This window comes from Caretta caretta, chromosome 21 (assembly GCF_965140235.1).
Source record: "Caretta caretta isolate rCarCar2 chromosome 21, rCarCar1.hap1, whole genome shotgun sequence".
Classification (NCBI taxonomy): Eukaryota; Metazoa; Chordata; order Testudines; family Cheloniidae; genus Caretta; species Caretta caretta.
This window is the reverse complement of record NC_134226.1, coordinates 15429466-15451743: the sequence shown is the minus strand read 5'-3', so window position 1 is coordinate 15451743 and position 22278 is coordinate 15429466. Positions and strand designations below refer to the sequence as shown.

The window sequence follows — 22278 nt, the reverse complement described above, 5'->3', positions numbered from 1 at the left end:
CGCTCCTCGGCTCCCCAGGCTCCTGTTCTGCGCTGTACTGCGGGGAAGCGCTGTTCTGCGCTGTTCTGCGGGGCTAGATGTCCCCTCCCAGGGAGGGATAGGCAAGCAGCAGCCAGGAGGAGGAGGAAATAAAGGCTGATTTAACTGGATGGGACAGGAAGGCCAAAGCACAGATGGTGAGAAAGAGGAAACCCAAGAGGGTGCGGAAGATGGTAGCATTGATGGGCAGAGTCAGCCCGAGCGACAGTCATGTTTCCAGCCAGCTGGGAAGTGACCACAGCCACACGCGCGCACACAGTCCAGGGCCCCGGGCCCTGTTAGCACCCAGGGAAAGGAGGAACATTCGTCTCTGCCTCGCGACCCCTCTGGGGAAGCCTCTCTGCTGGCTGGTAAGACACCCACCCTGAGCAGAAACGCAGCCCGACCATGGCTTTGTGGCTGTGCAAACACCATTACCTCGAGTGACTCTGGGCCCACAGCCAGGACAAGGGCCCTGCTGCAAGCCCCAGAAAAGGCCCCTCACCTTTAGCTCAAGAGGGAAGGACCTGTGTATCTGGGGATAGCTCTACCTCCCCACGAGACTGATCTGTCCAGCAATTGTCTTGTCTGCAGGAACGTGGATTCCTCACAGTGTAAGCTTTCGTGAGCTACAGCTCACTTCATCGGATGGCTTATGCTCAAATAAATTGGTTAGTCTCTAAGGTGCCACAAGTCCTCCTTTTCTTTTTGCGAATACAGACTAACACAGCTGCTACTCTGAATCCTTACAGTGTGTGCAGGAAGTGGGACTGCCATCACATGCCCCAAGGGAACACCTGATGCAATCACTGAACTGCGGAGAGGAGGGGGAGCCGTGGAGCAGCCCACCAAGCAATTCAACTGCACATGCAGACAAGCCGCTGCGCTGGGTTTTGTAGCCACCGGTGCTTGTAACTATACCCCCGGCCCCTCTCCCTGCCCATTTGCGGGGCAGATGGGCTCTGGGTCACTGAGCTCACAGCTCTTCACAAAGGAACATTATTCGCCCCTCTTTGCAGAAGAGGAAATGGAGGCTCAGGGAGAGGAAGGGCCTGGCCTAGGATCGCGTAGTAATTCAGCAGGAGATCCGAGGATCTCAGGCATCCTCCCTCCCAGTCTGGTGCAGGCTGGCAAAGTGCTTTTGCTAGCTGAGCTCTGTCATTACCCCGGTAAAGAATCTGGCCCATTAACAGCATTACCTAATACCCCCTCGCTGCCTTCAATGTCAGATTGCTTGTTAAATCCCCACCTCTGCAAAAGCAGCGTTTCCATCAGCCCTTCGCCTTCCCCTCGCTCAAAGCCAGCACCCCTTCTCGCGCGTTATTTATCAGCGCCCACAGATGAAGACAAGCACGATGGAGACAGACTACCTTGGCATCCGTTCCAAATTTAGTTTGCTTGTGAGACGGTTGAATGTAGGTCTCTATGAATAGCGATGTGGTGTCTGAACGCGTGTTTAATAATTAAAGGGGCGATGGGGAAAGCACAGTGAGCGTTACTGTATGTTTGTTTGGTAGAACTTACATGTAATAAAAAGAAAAATGTATTTGGTCACCATGGGTCAGTCTTGTACCTTAAACATTCCCTGTTAAACACATGCCAAAGAGCAAACCAAAGAAACTATTTTGTGCAAAACTCATCTACTCCAGAGCTATTGCACCCGCGCTGAACAACGAGGGCACTGCAGGAGATCATGATCGTCAATTGCAGATACGGTGCACAATATTTAGATGCACAATTAGGTACCCAAGGATGATGAAAATGTCATGTACACCAATGTGCTGCTGGCCGTGTGACCTGAGGCTCATAAGAGTTTTTTTGTGATGACCCAAGGGAGTGGGGAGGGGTCAGTGCTGAAGGGCCAGGGGTTTAAGACATAGAATCATAGAAGATTAGAACTGGAAGAGACCTCAGGAGGTCATCTAGTCCAACCCCCTGCTCAAAGCAGGACCAATCCCCAACTAAATCATCTCAGCCAGGGCTTTGTCAAGCTGGGCCTTAAAAACCTCTAAGGATGGAGATTCCACCACCTCCCTAGGGAACCCATTCCAGTGCTTCACCACCCTCCTAGTGAAAAAGTTTTTCCTAATATCCAACCTAAACCTCCCCCGCTGCAACTTGAGTCCATTACTCCTTGTCCTGTCATCTGCTGCCACTGAGAACAGCCGAGCTCCCTCCTCTTCAGAACCCCCCTTCAGGTAGTTGAAGGCTGCTATCAAATCCCCCCTCATTCTTCTCTTCTGCAGACTAAATAAGCCCAGTTCCCTCAGCCTCCCCTCATAAGTCATGTGCCCCAGCCCCCTGATCATTTTCGTTGCTCTCCGCTGGACTTTCTCCAATTTGTCCTTTCTGTAGTTGCGGGGGTGGGGAGGAGGGAAGGGCGCAAAACTGGACACAATACGCTAGATGAGGCCTCACCAGTGCCGAATAGAGGGGAAGAATCACGTCCCTCAATCTGCTGGCAACGCTCCTACTAATGCAGCCCAATATGCCGTTAGCCTTCTTGGCAACAAGGGCACACTGCTGACTCATACCCAGCTTCTCGTCCACTGTAACCCCGAGGTCCTTTTCTGCAGAACTGCTGCTTAGCCAGTCCGTCCCCAGCCTGTAGCGGTGCATGGGATTCTTCCGTCCTAAGTGCAGGACTCTGCACTTGTCCTTGTTGAACCTCAGATTTCTTTTGGCCCAATCCTACAATTTGTCTAGGTCACTCTGGACCCTATCCCTACCCTCCAGCATATCTATCTCTCCCCCCAGCTTAGTGTCATCCGCAAACTTGCTGAGGGTGAAATCCATCCCATCATGAACCTCTGCCTCTTCAGAACAGAGTATACTTCCATCAGCTGCCAGCTATAGTAGCCTATTATCCTCTTCTGTGTTCTATTGTTTCCTTATTCTAAGAGCTGCTGCCACCCACCAGGATGTGGTGGCACATACAAGAACTCCTCAGTGTTCAGTAAGGGGTGAAACCACCGGCATCTCTCCACTCCTGTCTGTGCCAAATGAGCCATCATCCAGGCCGCCTTGGTCCGTAGTTTGTCCAATTGCGAAGCCTGGAATCCGTTGTTGATAGAACAGCCAGTTTCCTTCTGTATGCAAGCACCGCCTGGGTTTGCTGCGGCGAGACGAGCCCGTTTGCTTCTGTGTTTCCAGCTCCGACATGCTGGTGGCAGACAAACAAAGCTGCACGTATCCCTCCTGCCGTGCCAAATTCCTGCTCATAAATCTGTCCCTGCCCCACTGGCTTTGTTGTGGCATTTTCCAATAAAGCGCTTTCTACATCTGGAAGCAACCAGAGCAAAGGGCCTGCCAGCTGAATGCTCTTCTGGCACAGAGGGACGGATTAAATTATTCCTCCTCGTGCACGGGTAGCGATGACAGCCCCTCTACCTGGGCACTTCAAAGAGCTGCCATTCCCCTTCCCGCCAGCATCCGCCATCCCACGTGGCCCCCTTTCAAGGGCAAGGACAGGAGCACACTCAATATAAGCAGTTTACGAAGGGCCCCTGTCACGGAGTCCCCGGGGGATGCTCTGGAACTGCTCCCCATGAAGCCAGTCAAGACTCTGGGGAAGTCTCCTCTCTGTGAGCAGCCTGTCTTCAGGACTACAAAGCTCACACAGCTTCCACCTTCCTGGGTCTGACCTCGGAGCATTCAGCATCCTCTGCCCCTCCGTGTGCTTTCCCCAGCGAGTCCGCTCAGGCGGGGTCCTGCGGAAGCCAGAGGGTCCTGCACCCCAACTCCGCAGTCAGACGTGACTCTCAGCCAGCCAGTAAAACAGAGGTTTATTAGACGACAGGAACATGGTCTAACACAGAGCTTGTAGGTGCAGAGAACGGGACCCCTCAGCTGGGTCCATTTTGGGGGGCAGTGAGCCAGACAACCACGTCTGCACTTGTCCCAGCCAGCCCCAAACTGACTCCCCCTCCAGACCCTCCTCCTCTGGGCTTTGTCCCTTTCCCGGGCCAAGAGGTCACCTGATTCCTTTGTTCTCCAACCCTTTAGCTCTCACCTTGCAGGGGGGAAGGGCCCAGGCCATCAGTTGCCAGGAAACAGGGTGTCGGCCATTCTCTGTGTCCAGACCCCTGCACACACCTGCCCTCTAGGGCTCTGCAACGATCATACACCCTTATCCCACCACCTAGATACTTAAGAACTGCCTAGGGGAAACTGAGGCACCCCCACACTATTCAGAGGAAACATTAAGAACAGTCCCACTTCATCACAGCCCCATTACCAGGTAGTGCATCCAACTGCCTGCAACGCAATTTCCTTGACAAGTCAGTTTTTTAAATGGGGGGAGGGGAGAAAGAGGCCTTTCCCCAAAGCCTCTAAACAAGCCGTAAAATAGATTGAGCATTAAACCCGGCCATCCTGCCAGGAATCAGGGCGAAGAGGCAGGGACAGCACATTGCAACGGAGATGCTAGCAGAAGCCTTGGGATAGCTGCATGCATTGAATCAGTGAATGTTTTCTCAGGAGATTGGGGGCAGATGAGGACTGGCCCAACAGAGGGCAAGGTTGGGTGGAGAATGGTCTCAGCCCTGTACATGGGCCATCTGGCATTTCCCCCTCCCTAGAAAGATAGTCACACCCTAGGATGGCACGTCCCTTCGACCAGGTTCACATCCCCTCCTATTTCACTCAGTCATCCCGGGGATTGGACCTCCTGAGGTCCCTTCCAACCCTAATCGTCTATGATTCTATGATCCCCAGAGGAGGAACACTTGCTCTTCCCCATCTCTGAAAGCTGCCGGCCCGGTAGAGCCCATCATGAGAGAAGACGGCTCCGCTCCTCGGGGCCGAGAGGGAACAGGCTGCAGTGGAAACAGCCAACCTATTTCGGGGTATACTGACATGCGGGGAGCAGAGGCTGGGCTGGAAGACCTGGGGGTGCTGTCAGGCAGGAAATGAGGACCTCGCAGGCTGCAGGTCAGGTTTGAAGGAGAAGGGAGCCCAGGACAGGAATGGCGGGGTGGCACGGGGGAGGGGACGGAAATCAGGGGCATAGGCAGAGCTAGGCGTGTGGTTGGCGAGTCCCGGCCTGGAGTAGCAGGGGGTGCAGAGTGATGCCAATTGGTAGAACCCCCTGCAGAGGAAGCCCCCACAGACCCTGCCCCGGTCAGCCTCAAATACAAAACCCACACAAAGCAGCAGTTGTTTTAAAGCAAGTTATCTCCCCAGACTCCAGCTGCAGCCCCAGCTCCCCTCATAGTCCCGATACCCTAGATCTGCCTTGAGCTCCCACCTGCTGCCTCACTCCACTGAGGGGAGCAGAATTACTCTGGATTCCCCCGGTGTAAGAGAGAGCAGGGTCCAGCTCAGTCCCCACCCCAAGCTGGAGTTCCCACTGGGGTGCAATATCATTTCCCGCGTCTATTGCGCCAGGGCCCTACACAGACATTGCTCTTCCCACTCGGGTGCTCAGCACGGGCACTGTGCTTGGGTTTTGCACCTTGCTGTGCTCAGCAGGGGAGAGAAGCTGCTGCTGACCCTGGGATCCTTCTGCCAACACCCGCTGGGTTGTACCCTGCTGGCCAGGGGCCTGGCTATGTTAAGGTCCTTACCATAAGCACGGAGGGGAGGCACCTTAATGAAGCTGAATGGCTGCTAAAGCTTTTCCGGGGTGGGAGCTCGCTGCAGTGGCTCAGAGACGGCCCCTCAGTTGGACTGATTGGATTGCACTGCTATGGCCTCCTATTCCCTGCAAGGAGTGCCCCAGACGTGGGGTGTTGGCATCTCCCCTACAAAGGGTTAATTAACACCACCTCACCCTCAGGGCAGGGTCAACCCATTGCAGTTGGTTCTCATGAGGCTGTTGTCACTCGCACTCCTGGCCCGGGGAGTTCTTACAGAAAGCTCAGTGGTTATTTTCTCTGCCCCCCTACAGCCTCTCTACTGCTGCAGACACACGGCTCTGAGGCTAGCCCACCCCCTGCTATTCCTATGCCACTCACAGGGCCACAAGAGAGGGCTCCCTGGGGCAGGGCAGCACACAAGGAGAGCATACCTGCAGCCTCACCCCCTAGCAGTGAGCACTGGCCAGCCGGGCAGGAGGAAATCCATGGCCCCGTCTCCTCCCAACTTGACCCCCAGCGCTGCTAACAAGGAACAGTTCACTCAGTCCGGGGGTCCTCCTCCCACCTCTGTCCTGCCTGGGCTTTGTCCCTAGACCCCTGTGCCAAGCCAGGTGCCACCTGAGTGGTGAGCGCTTCCCTGTCTGGGAAAAGCCTCCTGCAGCCAAGGCAGGGTGGGTGCAATGAAGGGACCCCGGGGGGTGGTGAGCAGAGCACAGAAACGCCTTTTCCAGACCTTGGCTCGGTTTGGGTGAAGAGCCGGGCTGCTCCTGATTCGATCCCAAGCCATTGGCGAAGAACCAACCCCACTAGCGCTCTGCGCCCTCCTGGAATGAAATTAAAACCCCAACAGGATTTCGGTGCCATCCCAGCACAGCCTCGGCTGCCTGCGTCTCAGGGACAGCCCCCAGGAAAGGAACCGGGGGAAGTATTGGCAGTCAGTGCCTGAACCGTGCCTCAACGTGGCAGCTCCTTGATAAGCTGTCAAGGCCTATTTCTGAGCCGGGATCACCCCATTGCTGGAAGCCCCCACCCATCACCCACACAAAGCTGCACACTGGCTGGATTCATCTAGAGAAATAGACTAAATTGGGCACACTCACATGTACCTCCCCTTCCCGCCCCCCCGTGTGTGAGCCTCTTTGGATCTCCTAGCACCGGGCCAGGGTCACATTCACCTCCCCTGGCTGTCAGGCTGGGCCCAGGCTGTCATGGGAGGTGGAGGTTTATTTCCTGGGTCTGGTGAGAAAGATCAGGCCCAGAACCACCTACAGGGCCTGTCTCCACTACTCCAGCTGGTACCTGATTTCTAACACCCGTTCACACTTGCTAGCCACTGCAGACAGGCCTCAGGAGTCAAGCGAACCTGCTTGGGACCCGGGCTTCCTTTGCCCATCTGGCAGGAGAACTAGACTGTCTGGAGGTGCCAAAATGCTACTGATTGTTTCCAAGCTGCCTGAAATTAGCAGCCGAGCTTCCCGGGGGAGGAGGAGATGTCAGAGAGAGACTGACTCTCTTTGAAGCCGATCTTGATGTTTCTCTCACTGACAAACGTAATGTATCAGCGCAGAACCACCGCTTTCCAGAGACGCTCCCTGTGTTCAGCAGCCAAGCAGCGATATTGCAACGCGCAGTACGCGCATGCGGAAGTGATGTTCCCCCACGGCCCAGCCACAGAGAAGGAGAAGGGCTCTACTGCCAGGAGCAGCTAGATGAACCGATAGAGACCTTCTCCGGTAGCAGGCTGAGGTTTTTAGAGCGGAAGGAACAGGCCTCCACTCCCAGTGCCCCGAGCAGACGTGTGTTCCAGACCTGCCGGCCACTGCAGCGCCCAGCTCTGTTACGATGTTCTTGCATGGCAGGAACACCCTCCTTCCCGCAGTTTGAGTACGGGTGGGCCTGAGAGCTGCAGGAGCCCTGTCAGACGATCTAGTGGTGCCTTTGGGCCTTAAGAAATCGCTGAAAATGTCTCCTACCCAGTCATTGACCCCGCCTGAGCCTGCTTAGCTTGGGAGAGCTAATGGGCTCTAACCAACAGGCAGCTAACACCCTTCCCCCCAGTAAAACAGCCCCATTTCCTCCCCTCTCCTCCAGCAGGGCCGGTGCCCTCCGCTCACGTGCCATGGCCACAGGAGCGAGAGGTTGCGTCAGTAGCCCAGGATTGCAGAGCACAACCTGCAGGGCCGCTCCCCGCCACGGGCATGGCTCGTTAGGAGGCAAACTCTCTCATGAGCACCGCTCCCTGCAGAAGGTGGCTTGGTGGAACGTACAGCACCAGACACCGTGGCCTGGGCCACTGGAGGCCTGGGGCAGGGTCTCGGCTGCTCACCTGGAACGGGTGAGTCTAGTTTATTTCTGACACAGAGCCTCACTGCACAGGGACGGAGGGCGCCCCACTGCACGGGGCTATCTAGGATTGGTCATCTTGTGCTGTCCAGCTTGCGTCTGTCTCTCTCTAATCCAGAGTCACAATGATTCATGGCGATAATGAATCTACAGCGACATATTTAGAAGGCGTCCGTATGAACACACCTTGGGCTGAAGAGGATTGAGGACTGAGGAGTCGAAGCAGCATGTGGGTCATCAGCTGGCGGGCTAACTCCTGGCTTCCTTATGCCACTCAGACTCATGCAGAACTGTCCCTGAAATCAACAGGAGTTTTGCCAGAGTAAAACCTGACTAAGAACTTCAGGCGTTTGCCCAACAATGAAGCCTATATTTCCAAGCATCTCTCATTCGAAAGCATTAATGGCACATGCGGCTTGGCCCAGTGTGATGGGCAAGGATTGTTTTCCCCAATTACAGAGGGGGAAACTGAGGCACAGAGATGCGCCATTACTTACCTCAGGTCCCTTGACTTAATGTGCAAGCTGGGAAGAGAACCCATATAGCTCTAGGAAGCACCATTAGCTGAAGAGTGCTGGGTCCCCAGGGAAGGATTCCAGAGGAGGGTGTGGAGGGGATTTTGCGATGTACAGGTTTTATCTTACTAATTAACTAAATGGCCAGTGTGCGTGTTTATTTCGACAGATAAATGAACCTCTCCACAGCTCTAGGCACAGACCAATACTGACAGGGATAGTTAATAAACCCAGTGGTCCAAAACAAGACTCCCAAACCCTTCAAAATGTGTTTCTCCCTTCCCCTCTGCACTGCCTTATTCAACCCCCCCACAGAGAAACCTTGAAGCCTTGAAACAGATCCTGAACGTCACCAGACCCAAACTCTGCAAACCTAGGGGCGGGGCTGGCCACCACAACCTGCCCTTTTAACCCGTTTGGGCCCCAGCCGATGTCCCAGGATCGCCTGCAGAGTGAGGTGGGCCAGCTAGGACAGGGTTGGGTGGAGCCCTGCACGGTACGAATTCCTCCAGCCTGCACACCCCCGATACGCTCCAGGCAGTGCCAATGATGGAATGAGCCGCTAGCAGGCAGCTCGCTCTCCAGGAGCCAGCTCGACAGTTGCTGCAAGGCAGCAGGGCTCCATCGATGCTGTGCTGGTTTATGACAGCTGAGGCCCCTAACGTGATAGGGTTCCAGCCACCACTTCTGCTGCCACCCCAACCATAGCTTTGGAGGGTTCTGGGGGAGTCCGAAGGGCCCTGAGTTTGCGTGTGGCTTGGGAAGGCTTCCCCCAACCTCTCGAGCCCTCCACCTGGCTGGAAACACCCTAAGAACAGCCCTTCCTGGGGTATCTCAGTGTTCTGGGTCGGTGCAAGCAAGCCGCTCGACCCAGCCCCGGCATCACAGACTGCTCGGCGTCAGCTCAGCCATAGAAACGGGCACCCCCTTAGGGGCTGTCTCTTACTTCTCCTAAGCTGGTCTTGTCGAGCCCGGGCAGGGCAGATGCATGGGCCTCCCTCATCCCTGGACTCTGCCTCCATCGGGTGCATGCAGCAGCCGTGTGTACGCACATGCATGTTGCTCTACTGCCACCTAGGGACACATGGAGTAATGGCCAGGGGTGGGGAGAAGCATAGGCTAGTGGTCCAAAGGGCCGAGATGAGGATTGGGTCCTATTCCAAGCCCTTCCAGTGATGCCACACTGTGCCTCAGTTTCCCTGTTTAATGGGGATCATGACACTGATCTACATCACAAGGCGTATGAGGTTTAGTTCATTAACCTATGCAATGGGCTTCGAGAGCCTTGGCTGGAAGGTACCCCTGCTAGGCCATGAGCCACAGATAGGAATTCCAGCTGTTGTAACTAAGCACGGGTCTGGGACCTTAAGCTACTGGCCTCCTTGTGCCCGACACCTGGCCTGGAGCTGTCAACTCTAGGCAGGGAACAGGGAAAACTCAGTCTCCATGGGGCACCTCAGCTGAGCTGCCAGCAACAGGATCACTCACCCCACTTAGTCTTGGTCTGAGACCCACCAACTCATCTCACACAGTCCCTGACCAGCCATCAGCTGGTAACAGCTTCCAGTCACTAGCCCCAGGGGCTGCATTTCAGCTGAGCTGCTGGTTCCCACTTTCTTTACTGGATCCTAAGGGCACCCACGGGTGTTCACAGAGCACCAGCAGGGCACACACCTGAGCTACATCTAGGCTACAATGTCACCAATTCTCACCATGCTAGTGCAAGTCTCAGGATAGCAGGTGCTTTTTCTCTCATTGGAGTCTGTTTTTGAAGTTTTTTTGTTGAAGAAGAATTGCCACTTTTAGGTCTGTAGTCGAGTGACCAGAGAGACTGAAGTGTTCTCCAACTGTTTTTTTCAGAGTAACAGCCGTGTTAGTCTGTATTCGCAAAAAGAAAAGGAGTATGCTCAAATAAATTGGTTAGTCTCTAAGGTGCCACAAGTACTCCTTTTCTTTTTGCAACTGGTTTTTGAATGTTATAATTCTTGACGTCTGATTTGTGTCCATTTATTCTTTTACGTAGAGACTGTCCAGTTTGAGCAATGTACATGGCAGAGGGGCAGTCTCTACGTAAAAGAATAAATGGACACAAATCAGACGTCAAGAATTATAACATTCAAAAACCAGTCGGAGAACACTTCAATGGTCACTCGATTACAGACCTAACAGTGGCAATTCTTCTTCCACAAAAAAACTTCAAAAACAGACTCCAACGAGAGACTGCTGAATTGGAATTAATTTGCAAACTGGATACAATTAACTTAGGCTTGAATAGAAGCTGGGAGTGGATGGGTCATTACACAAAGTAAAACTATTTCCCCATGTTTATCTCCCCCCACCCCCCATTGTTCCTCAGACATTCTGGTCAACTGCTGGAAATGGCCCACCTTGATTATCACTCCAAAAGGGTCCCCCGTGTCCCCCCAGCCGCTCTCCTGCTGGTAATAGCTCACCTTAAGTGATCACTCTCATTACAGTCTGTATGGTAACACCCATTGTTTCATGTTCTCTGTGTATATAAATCTCCCCACTGTATTTTCCACTGAATGCATCCGATGAAGTGAGCTGTAGCTCACGAAAGCTGATGCTCAAATAAATTGGTTAGTCTCTAAGGTGCCACAAGTCCTGTTCTTTTTGCAGATATAGACGGACACGGCTGCTACTCTGAAACCTGAAAATAAGCTGTTCTCTTCATTATGTGATCAGGCCTATGAATCAAGGGACCCCAAACACACACCCTTCCCTGGAGAGTGCTTTCCACTCTTGATTGCGTTTCCACCTGCCCAGGGCAGGAAGGGGAAGGGCTGCTGGAAGGGTGGGACAGGCAGCACTATCCTAGCAGCCACTTGGTAACAGATCCTAATCGGGCTTCCCCCGGACTCCTCTGTGGAGGGGTGTGATCTCACACAGCACTAAGGGCCAGATGCCGTGACTGGGCCTCACAGTCTCTCATGTCAGCCTGTGTCAGGCAGTGAGAGCGGGCCTAGGGCCCAGATCCTCAAGGGTGTGTAGGTGCCTAACTCCCAGTGAGCCCGCCTAAGTGTCCACACAGAGTTCACAGGAGCCCTCAGCCCCAGTGGGTTAGCATCACCCCAGGTAGATGCTGGTTCCTGCTGGTGTATGGCAGGGAGCAGGGACCTCGGTGGCAGGAAGCCTTGCTGTGATGCAAAGCTTCCCCTCTGCCAGGGAGCTACGGAGGCCAGCAAGCCTGAGAGCCATTCCCGGTGGCCGGATTGCAGCCTGATTCCTCAGGGGCAGGCAAATAGCAGGGTTTCAGTAAAAGCACCGCCTCGTCCGAGAGAACTGCTCCAGCTGGACCCAACAGCCACCCAAGAGCTGAGTAAGGGATGAGTCGCAGTAGCAGCGATTGTGATCGCTATTCACCCATCCCCACCCAACAGCACCTCCCCACGCCGACCAGTGACTACCTAGAGCATCTATTCCCCCTCCCAGAGTCCGTCTCCAAATAGAACTGAATAAAACGTGAATCGACACAGGCCCTAGTCATAGACTCAGCCCCGGCCCCTCCTTGTCCCCTTCGCTCTCTTTTTTGTAGTCTAAATTCTTGATGCCTCCTCACTCCCCGCTTTGGGGCCCAATTTTGTCCCTTTAAAATCACTGGCACAATGCACATTGGCTCCGGGGGAGCGACATCAGGCCTTTGTCCACAATCAGAGGAGTCCAGTATCCTCCAGGACAGAGCCTCTGCCTGTGGGATTTTCAGCCTATCCAAAGCACGAAGTGCTGGAAATCTGGCCGGAACGCCTAATCACCATGCAGAATCTTTGGGACCTAACATTTCAGATCAGTGTCCTGACTTCTGGACGTGTAACTGTTACATGGGTGGGAGTGCACAGGGGGTGCCATTAGATGGTCTCGCTCCGTCTGTTTTTCTAAACGCAAATTAGATCTTGAAGAAATGCTTATTGCTAGATGCGGTGCAGTTTTTTTTAGAAGAGGCTGAGCAGATCCCAGATCTCCAGCCAAGTCTGTTCTGCCTCAATCTCTGACTGAGAAGCATCCTTTGCCATAGCTGCTGCCCACAGGTTTTCCCCACGTAAACCAGGCAACACTGTCGGGTGCCAAAACTTTACAGGGTGCCACAGCATGATCTTCAGCTTCGAGAATATAGGCCTCTCTGCTCCTTGTTCCATTAGGCTGGGTCCACTAGATGCTCCCTGGGGTCACCCAGACTTGACCTCAACTGGTCTCTGAGAGACTCCAGCTGCAAGCCCCTGGCTCTTTTGACAGTTTTCTAGTACTGATCAGAATAAAAGCATTTGGTCACATACCAGGGAAATAAAATTCAAATAGTCCCCTGGAATGGCCCATCAAACCCATACAGGATCCCATTGATGCTCCGGGGAAGTCAAGGACCAGTCTATAATGCTCCCAGCCAATTACAAACTGGTGTTTGAGGGGGGAGGGGAATGCTCATTAACAGGCCACAGGTGAGAGGACACTGGCCAGGAAGGGGTTGTCGAGGCACTTGGCCCTTTCATCCCGGCTGCCAGGTGGCCTCTGGTGCCAGGGACAGGAGTTCTGGGGCCAGCTGCAGGGGCAGTAGCTGCACCCGTGTCCAGCTGGCAGGGTGCCCTGTGTGGTCACCATCCCTGTGTTTGTTCCGTGGGGCAGAGAGCCACAAGGCAACACTGAGTCCCCACAGAAACGGCCATCTGGACCACGCAGGCTGCATCCTCAAGTCCTGCCACACAACATCGTCCCCGGCTGGCCAGGACACAGGGCAGACCATGGAGTTCGGGGCTGCCCCGCCAGTCTGGGGGTGGGTGGCAATCACAGGCCACTGCTCCTCACTCCCACGTCTGCTCTATGTCCTATGGAAGTGCGAGGGAGACGTCATCCCGGCACCTCGGAGAGCTGGGATCAGCTCCCAGCCAGGCCACAATCTCCCGGGCTCCAATACAGGAACCTGGCTGGATAGACACAGGTGGGGAAAGTGGGCTCCAGGTTTAATTACCCCGCTGCTGCTGCTTCCCCTTCTGGCTAGCCTGGCCCAGGACAGCTACCGAGCAAATCCACAGCTGAACACCCTGCGCCGCCCCTGCTCTCTGGACCGAGTCGCACCCCAGCAGGAGGAGCGGGCAGCCTGGCTTCCAAGCCCTTCAGCGCACTGTTTAATTCCTCCAAGGCAGAGGGAATTGACCTGCAGCTGGCTCCATCACTCCCCAGCCCAAGCTTTGCGGACACACCGGGCTCTGTGGGCACGGGGCTGTAACCGAAGGGGAAGGGCCAGCCTGGAGTTTCAGTGAGATACCAGCTCCTTCTACCGAGCGAGCCAGAAACTGCACCCAAAATACAAAGGCCTGGCTGGTTCTGATTCCCTCCTTAATATCCCTACCTAATGAATGCAAATAAACAGCGGGAGCAGCCATTTCACAGGCCACCTTGCTGGCACCATTCCCTCCGATGCCTCTTCAGTGCAGCTAGCCAGGTTTCTGCCTCCTGGCACCGATTCCCCACGTGGGCCCCTGCTGCTCCGGTGGGAGATGCGTGGCCGGATAGACACAATACACCCAGCCCCGCGCACCGCTGAGAGAGATGGAGTCCAACCCTAGGAGGTTTAATTCATCAATTTCTGATCAGTGCCCGGCTGGACTTCCCAGCCCCTTGGGCCTGGGTGTGGGAACTCCAGAGCCTGCTTCTAATTTTTTATACCAGTTTATACCCCGACTCCTGGGTCCAGGCACCGTAAATCCCATACTTGGCTTCTCCCCGAAACAGAGCTCAGAGGTTGTGGCTCCATCACGATCTGGCCAAGCTCCCGAGACAATGAGATCCATGTGGCCACTGAACAGCCTTCCCGAGGGAAGGGGTGGGAGCCCATAACTGGGGCTATGTTAAACCAGACACCGCCAAGCACTAGGAAACTCCCCTGCCCTGGGGGATGGCCAGGCTGGGAACTTACAGGCCCTTTCCACCACTAACCTCTCTGGAAAATACCAGAGCATTGACCAGTCCTGGTTCAGAGCACAGAGCCATTGGCACTCGTCTCTTACTGTGCAACGCTCTAGGATTTTTAATCAGGGCAATTCCTGTTGCAGCCCCCTGGAAGGGGATTCCCTTCTGGTGCGCTGAGGCCCCTGTCCTGCCCATGGCATTCTGGGATGCCGGCTGGCTTTTATGTTACGTTCTTATGTTACAGAGAGCAAATCAGCAGGGAGGTTGCGTTTCCTTCTGCTAATGCAGGATCCATTAGCTATTTATGTGCTGGCTGCAGTGCTCTCTGGGAAATCTCCCACTGCTACCAGCACTGGTTTGACCCTACTGGTGGTCTCAGCGGTAGTGCAGACAGGGCTCAGGGAGCGGCTGGATTTGTTACTGGACCACCCTCCACGCCTGCTGTGCAACTGAAGGCTTTTGCTCCAGGGGCTGTTAGCACTGCAAACCACCTCCCATCCTTGAGGCTTGCTCCCTGGGCAATGCAGAGGCAGGGTGCTTTAGCCCCTGGTAGGGGAGAAGCAAGCCTATCGCTGTGACGTCCATCTCTGCAGCTCCGATGTCCCTGTCTGGGTCTCCTGTACTGTACCCAGGGCTTAATTTGTAATGAAAGAGGTGCTGGGGCTCAAGCCAGTTTTTTACATTCATAACCAATGCAGCAATGAACTGCCAGGCCTAGATGTGCCGGGGCTCAGCTCTGGCACAAAGTAAGGACTGCCTGTACCCCAAAGATCCCATGGAGCAGCTCAAGTTTAGGACAGCGTGCATCCAGCTGCAGGGCGAGTGGGGAGTCGGCACCCCCCAGCGGACATAGCGCTGTGGCTGTGGGGAATGCATGCAGCCCCGCGACAGGCTGGTGGACAAGCCACAGGAGTGCTGGCGGGAGCTGCAGGGAAACTACACAGCTCCTTTGATCTGTGAACCAAAGCGCCGGCATCTCCCACCCAAGGCCGGTGATGCAGCACCCGCCGAGAGAGGTTCCGTGTGACTGACACGCCGCTCGGGAACAAATCACAGCGCGGACCCAGCACCCCCTGTCCCGAGGCCCTGCGGTGGGACTGGGAGAATGGCACAGGCTGAGCGAGGGGTGGGTAAGATCTGTCTGGTTCCAGCCCTTCACGACCCCACCTTCCCCAGGGGATGGTCCAACAAGCTGTTCCTCCGGTGAGGATCGTATGTCACCCACTCCCCACTTTCTCTCTCGACGGGTGACATCTGGCCTGCCGCTCGCAGCCTCAAACCGTGGCCGGAAACACCTTTTTCCTGTCCGCTGGGCTGCAGCGCAGGGCTGAAGCAGGAAAATCCTTGCATCTCAGCAAGTTATTTATAACCCATCTCTCAGCTATGGGGGCCTGCTCCTCTGACACTGACGGGCCAGAATTAGACACGCTGACCCATCTAAACGCTGCTTTTGTCCCAGGCCGTTGGAGTTCCCGGGCCAGGCCCAGTTACCCAGGCACAGCGGCTCCCTGACACAGAGCACCGAGATCCGCAGGGTCCAGAAATCACTGGCGAGTGCAGCAACAGGGTAACAGAAGGCATCTAACGTGCAGTCATACGCCCATGGGCCCCATTCACCCCTGGGGATTTCAGCAGGGTCACACCAGGGACAGATTGACCGCTGTGCTGGGGCTCCTCCTCCTCCATTTCCAGGTATTCCTTCTGCTCTGGTCCCCCTGCCGCCTTCCTTGATTTCTCCACCCCTTCTCTGCTCCGATCCCCTGCCCCCCGTGTCCTGTCTTGATCCCCTGGCCCCTCTCTGCTCTGATCCCCAGTCCCTCTGCATCCTGATCCCCTTCCACCCTGCCTCAATCCTACCCCCCCCCCCGGCTCTGGTGCCCTTTGCCCTGGCCTGGCAGGTGCAGCCAGCGGCAGCGCCTGGGGGGCTAGACCCACACAGAGACGCTGTTTGCCCGCAGGGGCCTGCCTGGCTCATGGGAACCCCGTTTCCCCTCCAAGACAGGCTGAATGCCACGTCCCCCTTCCTGTTCCCAGGCCAGTGGAACCCTGCGGCTCCCACGCCCTGCTTTGGCTGGACTGTTTCTGGAGGCTTATGAGGCTGCTGCTGAGCCCCTGGGCCTATCCCTAGGCTCAAGCTCTCGAGGCTTATGCTTTGCACTCCAGCGGTCCCAAGTTCAATCCCCGAGACGGCTCAGCCAGGCACCCTTGTAGCTTTGCTACAGCCCTGGGATGGGCCAGCCACCATAACGGACCCTGCACTGCCTGCAGCCTTGAACCCCAAAGGCGGCTCTCCTCCAGCATCCCTCCCCTCACCCCCATTACAGCCCCCCGAGCTTTGCAAGCTCCCACGTCGCCAGACCACCCCACCCTCAGCAGCCCATGCGAGATCCCACCACATCCTGCTTCTTGTTTCTGCCCATGTTGCCTCCAGCACGTCCTTTTCCAATCCCCCTCTGCACCCCAATCCCTACCCGATACCCTCCCTCACCGTCACACCCTGTCTTCCAGGGGCCTGAGCAATTCTGGCCATTTCTCAGGAACAGAGCCAGCTCCCAAATGACCACGTGATCAGTGCGCCTCTGTCCTCGTCCTGCCCCATCGCCTCCCCCACCTCCTGTCGTTTTCATGGCCTGTAAGCTCTCTGGGGCAGGGACTCCATGGGGCCGTGCACCTCTGCAGCACTACATAGGGAGCAATAGCAGTGCTGTGTCCTATGGCGGCATCTGCCGCCCAATTTATGCAAGGAAATATTTATTTTACACGGTCATAACTGGCCTGTGGAACTCACTGCCACTGGATACCACTGAGGCCAAGGGCCCTGGAGGAGTCAAAGAGGGATTGGTAATGAGAACAGCCTCAGCTACATTATGGGTTAAAAAATAAGGCTATAATCCTCCTGCTTCAGAGCCTGAGCCATCCTCTAACTGATGGGATCAGGAAGAAACTCCTCTCTGAGCAGGTTGTTCCATAATTGTCCAGGGTAGGTGGGGGCGTTGGGGGTGTTCTTGCACCTTCCTCTCAATCAGCTGGTGCCAGGCACTGTCAGAGCCAGGATACTGGCTTACGTGGCCCCTGGTCTGATCTAGGCTGGCCAGGCCTGTGTCTGGGTCTGCTCTGCTAGTAAAATGACAGGTTTCAGAGTAACAGCCGTGTTAGTCTGTATTCGCAAAAAGAAAAGGAGGACTTGTGGCACCTTAGAGACTAACCCATTTATTTGAGCATAAGCTTTCGTGAGCTACAGCTCACTGCATTGGATGCTCACGAAAGCTTATGCTCAAATAAATTGGTTAGTCTCTAAGGTGCCACAAGTCCTCCTTTTCTTTCTGCTAGTAAAGTTTCCAGAGAACCAGGCCTGAAAATAAGGGCCTGGACCAACCAAGGAAAGTCTCCAGCTCATACAGGACGTGTGGACCAGAACACGGCCCACTGCATTCTGGGGCACCAGCCAGGAACAGAACCCGCCCTTGCCCTGCCACACGCCCAGCTCTCCTGCCCCCCAACACGCTGTGCTACGCCCACTCGTGGGTAGCCCCGCGGCGGTGAGACGCTGCTGGAATGCACCGCAGGCCCCAGCCAGACGGGGCGGGAGGAGCCAAGCAGCCGGCTCAGCCCAGAGCTCTTCTGGCCGAGTCCCGAGGGGAGGCTGGAGGCCTCCCAGGGCTTAGAGTCAGCTCTGCAGGAAGCAGGACAGACCCCTGCCCTCTGGGCGCCTTGGCACCTGCATGGCAGTGCCGATCCCAGCAGCTGAGAGGCCTGCTCCTTCACCCAGCAATCAGGGCAAGGGTCTGTCCCCCTGGCCCTGCTCAGCTGGGTCTCTGGGGGTGGGATCTTGTAGCTTACAATCACCTTGGGTGTTCCCTTCCTTTGCTGAGACTTGGTGGCCGGCCTCCTGTCCCCCTCTACTCCTGCTGCCCAGCGTGTCTGCCAGGTGGGCGGCCAACACATCAGCCGCACAGCTGGAAGGGGAGCCCAGGTCTCTGCCTCCTTGGCTCGAGCCACTGGCCCAGGGCGCTGCACGGGTGGAAGCTGGTCTCTGCAGATCTTGGAAACACACAACCACCCCATGGTGCTCCTGCGGATCCAGGGCCTGGGCCTGACTCCGGGGGGCTGAGGGATGTCAGGGCAGGAGGAGGGGGCCAACAAGCTCTCTACTCCTTGAGAGGCTCTGTGGTCCTCTGGCTCCGGTGTCATCCCCTACAGGGTATCCAGTTACTCAGCATTCTGGTAAATGACAGCCCAGCAGAGCGCTGTAACCTGAGAGAGCCAGTCCCACCGTCCCCCAGAAACAGCAGCTCCCCACCAGCCAGCATCCCTGAGATCACCCAGAGTGACACATCGATAGCAGCTGGGATTCCATGGGGGGAGGGGGGAATGATTTCTGGCCTCAGTTTCCCCAGATGTAAGATGGGGTGATAATATGGGCCGCACCCCAGCACGGAGGGAGGGGGGCGTATGGGTGAACGTGAGTGGCAGGGAGGTGGCATAAAGAGTGTCCTTCTGGCGTGGATGGCGTCCTGTTAACCTAGGCATCAGCCAGCAGCAGGAGGGAGGATGGGCTCACAGGCGAGGCACTAGGGAGGTCTGGGTTAATTCCCAGCTCTGACTGAGCCCATGCTATGGGGATGGAGCCATGCAAGGACCTGGGCAGAGAGTATCAGTGCAGAGGCATTACAGGGCAGGAAATGACATTGGATGGGTGATGTGGTTCGGGCGTTTGCAGGGGTGGTGGTCTCAGGGTATTGTCTAGCTCTGACCTGGACAGTGCAAGGGAGGTGCAATTCCCACTGACATGCTCGCCCTGACTCGTCTGAGGTCTGTGGTGTGCCAGGAGCTCCCTTGGTTTAACACCAGATGGCATTAAAGGAAGCTAAAGTCCACGTGCCCCTTTCCTGCTTAGCCACATGCAATCACTGAGGCTGCCCCGGGGTGAATGGAAGGGGGAGGCAGACAGCATCCAGACAATCTCTGTGTTCAAATGAGGTCCGCACTATGAGAGGGTGTGAGCACCCCTGGAGCCCCACGTCTGTCCTGTCAGGCATGCCAGGGTGTTAATAATCCCACGTCTGGAACTTACAGGGCATTTGGCCCGCAGGCCCCGCCTGGAGACTCAGGGGTGGAGCATGGTGCGGACTAGACCTCCAGATCCAAATGCCCCAGAGGTACTGGAAATACGTTTCCAGAGCAAACATCCGAATGAAGCTCCTCGCCTTGGTAAGCACAGGGGGGACAAACAGTATCAAGCCGATGGGAATGTCCCCAGCCGTTAACATCTGCAGACACGTGATGAGCAAACCACTGCAGCAGCGATACGGATCGCGTGCCAGATGGGCAGCAAAGGGCCCCCCCCGCAGGCCGAGCAGAGCGGGTGCCCGCCCATGGGCTGGCGCTCAGTGTGCAGGAACAGCTTGTGCCCTGGCAGAACTTTTCACCCGAGACCTCCACGCGCTTTGCAAACACGCAGGTGTTGAACCTCCTGACCCCTTCTGGCAGGAGGGCACGCCCCATAGCAGTGCCTGCATTTTACAGATGGGGAATTGGGCACAGAAAGGCTTGGGCCAACATCTTTAGACGTGGCCAGTGATTTTGGGGGCCTCTATTTCTGCATGGCCAACCCAAACACCTGCGGAGTGGCTAGGGTACTGGACTGGGAGTTGGAAGAGCTGGGATCTTTACTGTTGTGCCTCCTCTGTGCCTCAGTTTCCCCCGGTCTATCTTATCTATTTGGATTGTGAGCTCTTTGAGGCAGAGGCCCGCTCTCCCTCGGGGCAGCGCCCAGCACAATGAGGCCCTGATACCTGCCTTAGGATGTGAGTCTAAGACAAATAATGAATAATAATTGAAAATTTTTGCCTAAGAAACTTGACCAAGGTCACAGAGCAGGTGAGTGGCAGAACTCAGGCGTCCTGCCTCTCCCAGTCTCCTGCTGTAGCACGCTGCCTCCCCGGTGATCATGACTAGCCCTGCTCTCCTATCTGCCTCAGCTTCCGCCAGACTAAGAACGCCACTTACTGAGTCCAGTTCTCACTTCCTCCAGTGAAAATCCCCTTCCCTGCCTGCTAGGCTTACTCCCCAGCACATCACTGCCCGTCGCGAGTTATCCCCCGTGGCGTACCAGGGGCACGGCCAGCCCAGTCAGGAACAGACACTGCAGAGTCCCATAGTGACACCGGGAACCTCCACAGTGAGCCAGGCCGTGGGACTGCCTCCCCCCGCCACACCCTGCCAGCCAGAGCCCGGGAAACGCCCTGCCTGGAGAGATGCCTCCCCAGCACTGGGCTGGGAGCCGCAGGGCTTGGGAAGTTTCTCACTGCTCGCTTCCCGCCGTGCGTTCACCCTGCGGATCCCCACGTCCCAGACACAGCACGTGCCTCGGGCCAGGTTGCCCCCCCACGCCCTGCCAGGGAAGGCACACAGGAGGGGCCAGATCATAGAGGGGAGCAGAGAGCTGCATGGGCATGAGGGCCTGCTCCGCCCTGGGGCAGGGGGCTTCCCACCTGGTGACAGGACCACGCGGCTGGCTCTGCGTCAGGGCACACGGGGGCTCTCGGTAGGGCTGGGCAGTCACTCAGGAAGACTCTACTCCCACTGAGACCTGGGCACACCCAATGGCGCTCTGCCGGATTCATACCACAGCCCCTGTGAACGGGTGGCCCCTGGCCTTTTGCCACCAGGGTCCTGTGCTCCCCTCTGGGCCAACCCGCCTGCCAGAGGGGCAAGGGGTGGGCAAGGGGTGGCCCAGAGGGCAGTGTCATCAGGAATGTGCCGTACAGCACAGAGCTCCTCCCCTGTCACCTCCGGGCAGATGTAAACCCAGGCGGCAGGGGCTTCCCCCGACCCTCCCAACCTCGCATCGGGACCTCCCTGCCCCGGCTTGCCCCCTGGCTGCCAGCACCGCCAGACCAGCAGTGGAAAATCAAACCCAGGCAACCTCCTGGCTTCGAGGGGCCGCCAGCGCCCCGGCACTCACCGTGCGATGCCCCGGTCACCACCTCATCTTCACGCCGACCGGAGACGGCCGTTCATCATCGATTCCCCCCGAAAGCTCCTCCTGGGGCTTCCCGTCTCGCTGCCAGACCCGCAGCATAGAAGCCGTGGGGAGGGAGACCCACACGCCGCTCACGGCCTCTCAGCTCCAGCTGGTGACTAAGGAAACTGCCGGCTTTGGCTTCCACTTCACAATGGGAACAACAGCAGCATCCTGAACAAAGTGTCTGTCCCCCCGGGACCGTCGGCGGGGAGGGGGAGTCACGTGGGCCTGTGCCCCTCAGGCACGCGCCAGCTCTTTATGCTGCTGGCTGAGGGGAGGGTGCCAGGTGGCTGTTGTGACGCCACACACTCACACTCACACACACTCACACACACACACACTCAGGATTTTTGATGCTGCTTGCTCGGTGCCAGCTTACCCCACACGTGGGTGTGGGCGGACGCGTCCGGTGCATTGCCAGACTCTCTCATTGCGGAGCTCTCCGCCAGCGCTCGCTAACCCTTTCCTTCCCAGGCCTGCCTCCTGAGAGAGCCATTGCAGATGCTGATCCTGCCAAGCCTTGCTCCCGGCTCTGTCCAGAGCAGGCAGGAAACCACCCCAGTTGTTCGCTTCCTTCACTTAAGGGCGACCCCGCCAATTGTCTTTCAGCACAGGGTGTGTGGCCCGGGGCCTGGGGCCCGAGCGGCCAGGATGTCCTGGGTTCTGGGGCACTCTCTGAGAGGGAAGCGTGACCTCGTGCTTAGCGCAGGGCTCTGGGAGGGGAGTGTTTAGAAGAGGGGGGTGGGAAGCAGGACTCCTGGGTTCTGTTCCTGGCTCTGCCATTGACTCACTCAGTTGCCTTTGTCGAGTCACTTCTCCTGGTATTGCCAGCTGCAAACAGTAAAAAAAAATAAATAAATAAAAAATCAAGAGTTAA

General features: G+C 56.4%; 1 protein-coding gene across 4 annotated transcripts in view; it reads right to left on the bottom strand.

Annotated features, from left to right (window-relative positions):
* Window positions 1–21701, bottom strand: part of NAV1 (neuron navigator 1) — a 308029-nt gene extending 286328 nt beyond the window's left edge. For 2 of the 4 annotated variants that reach the window (XM_048827106.2, XM_048827108.2), the window contains exon 1: window positions 21342–21701. The gene's annotated coding sequence lies outside the window, so the exon portion shown is untranslated. The remainder of the gene's footprint in view (window positions 1–21341) is intronic. The other 2 variants (XM_048827103.2, XM_048827109.2) reach the window with 2 other exon arrangements.
* Window positions 21702–22278: the final 577 nt, after the last annotated feature.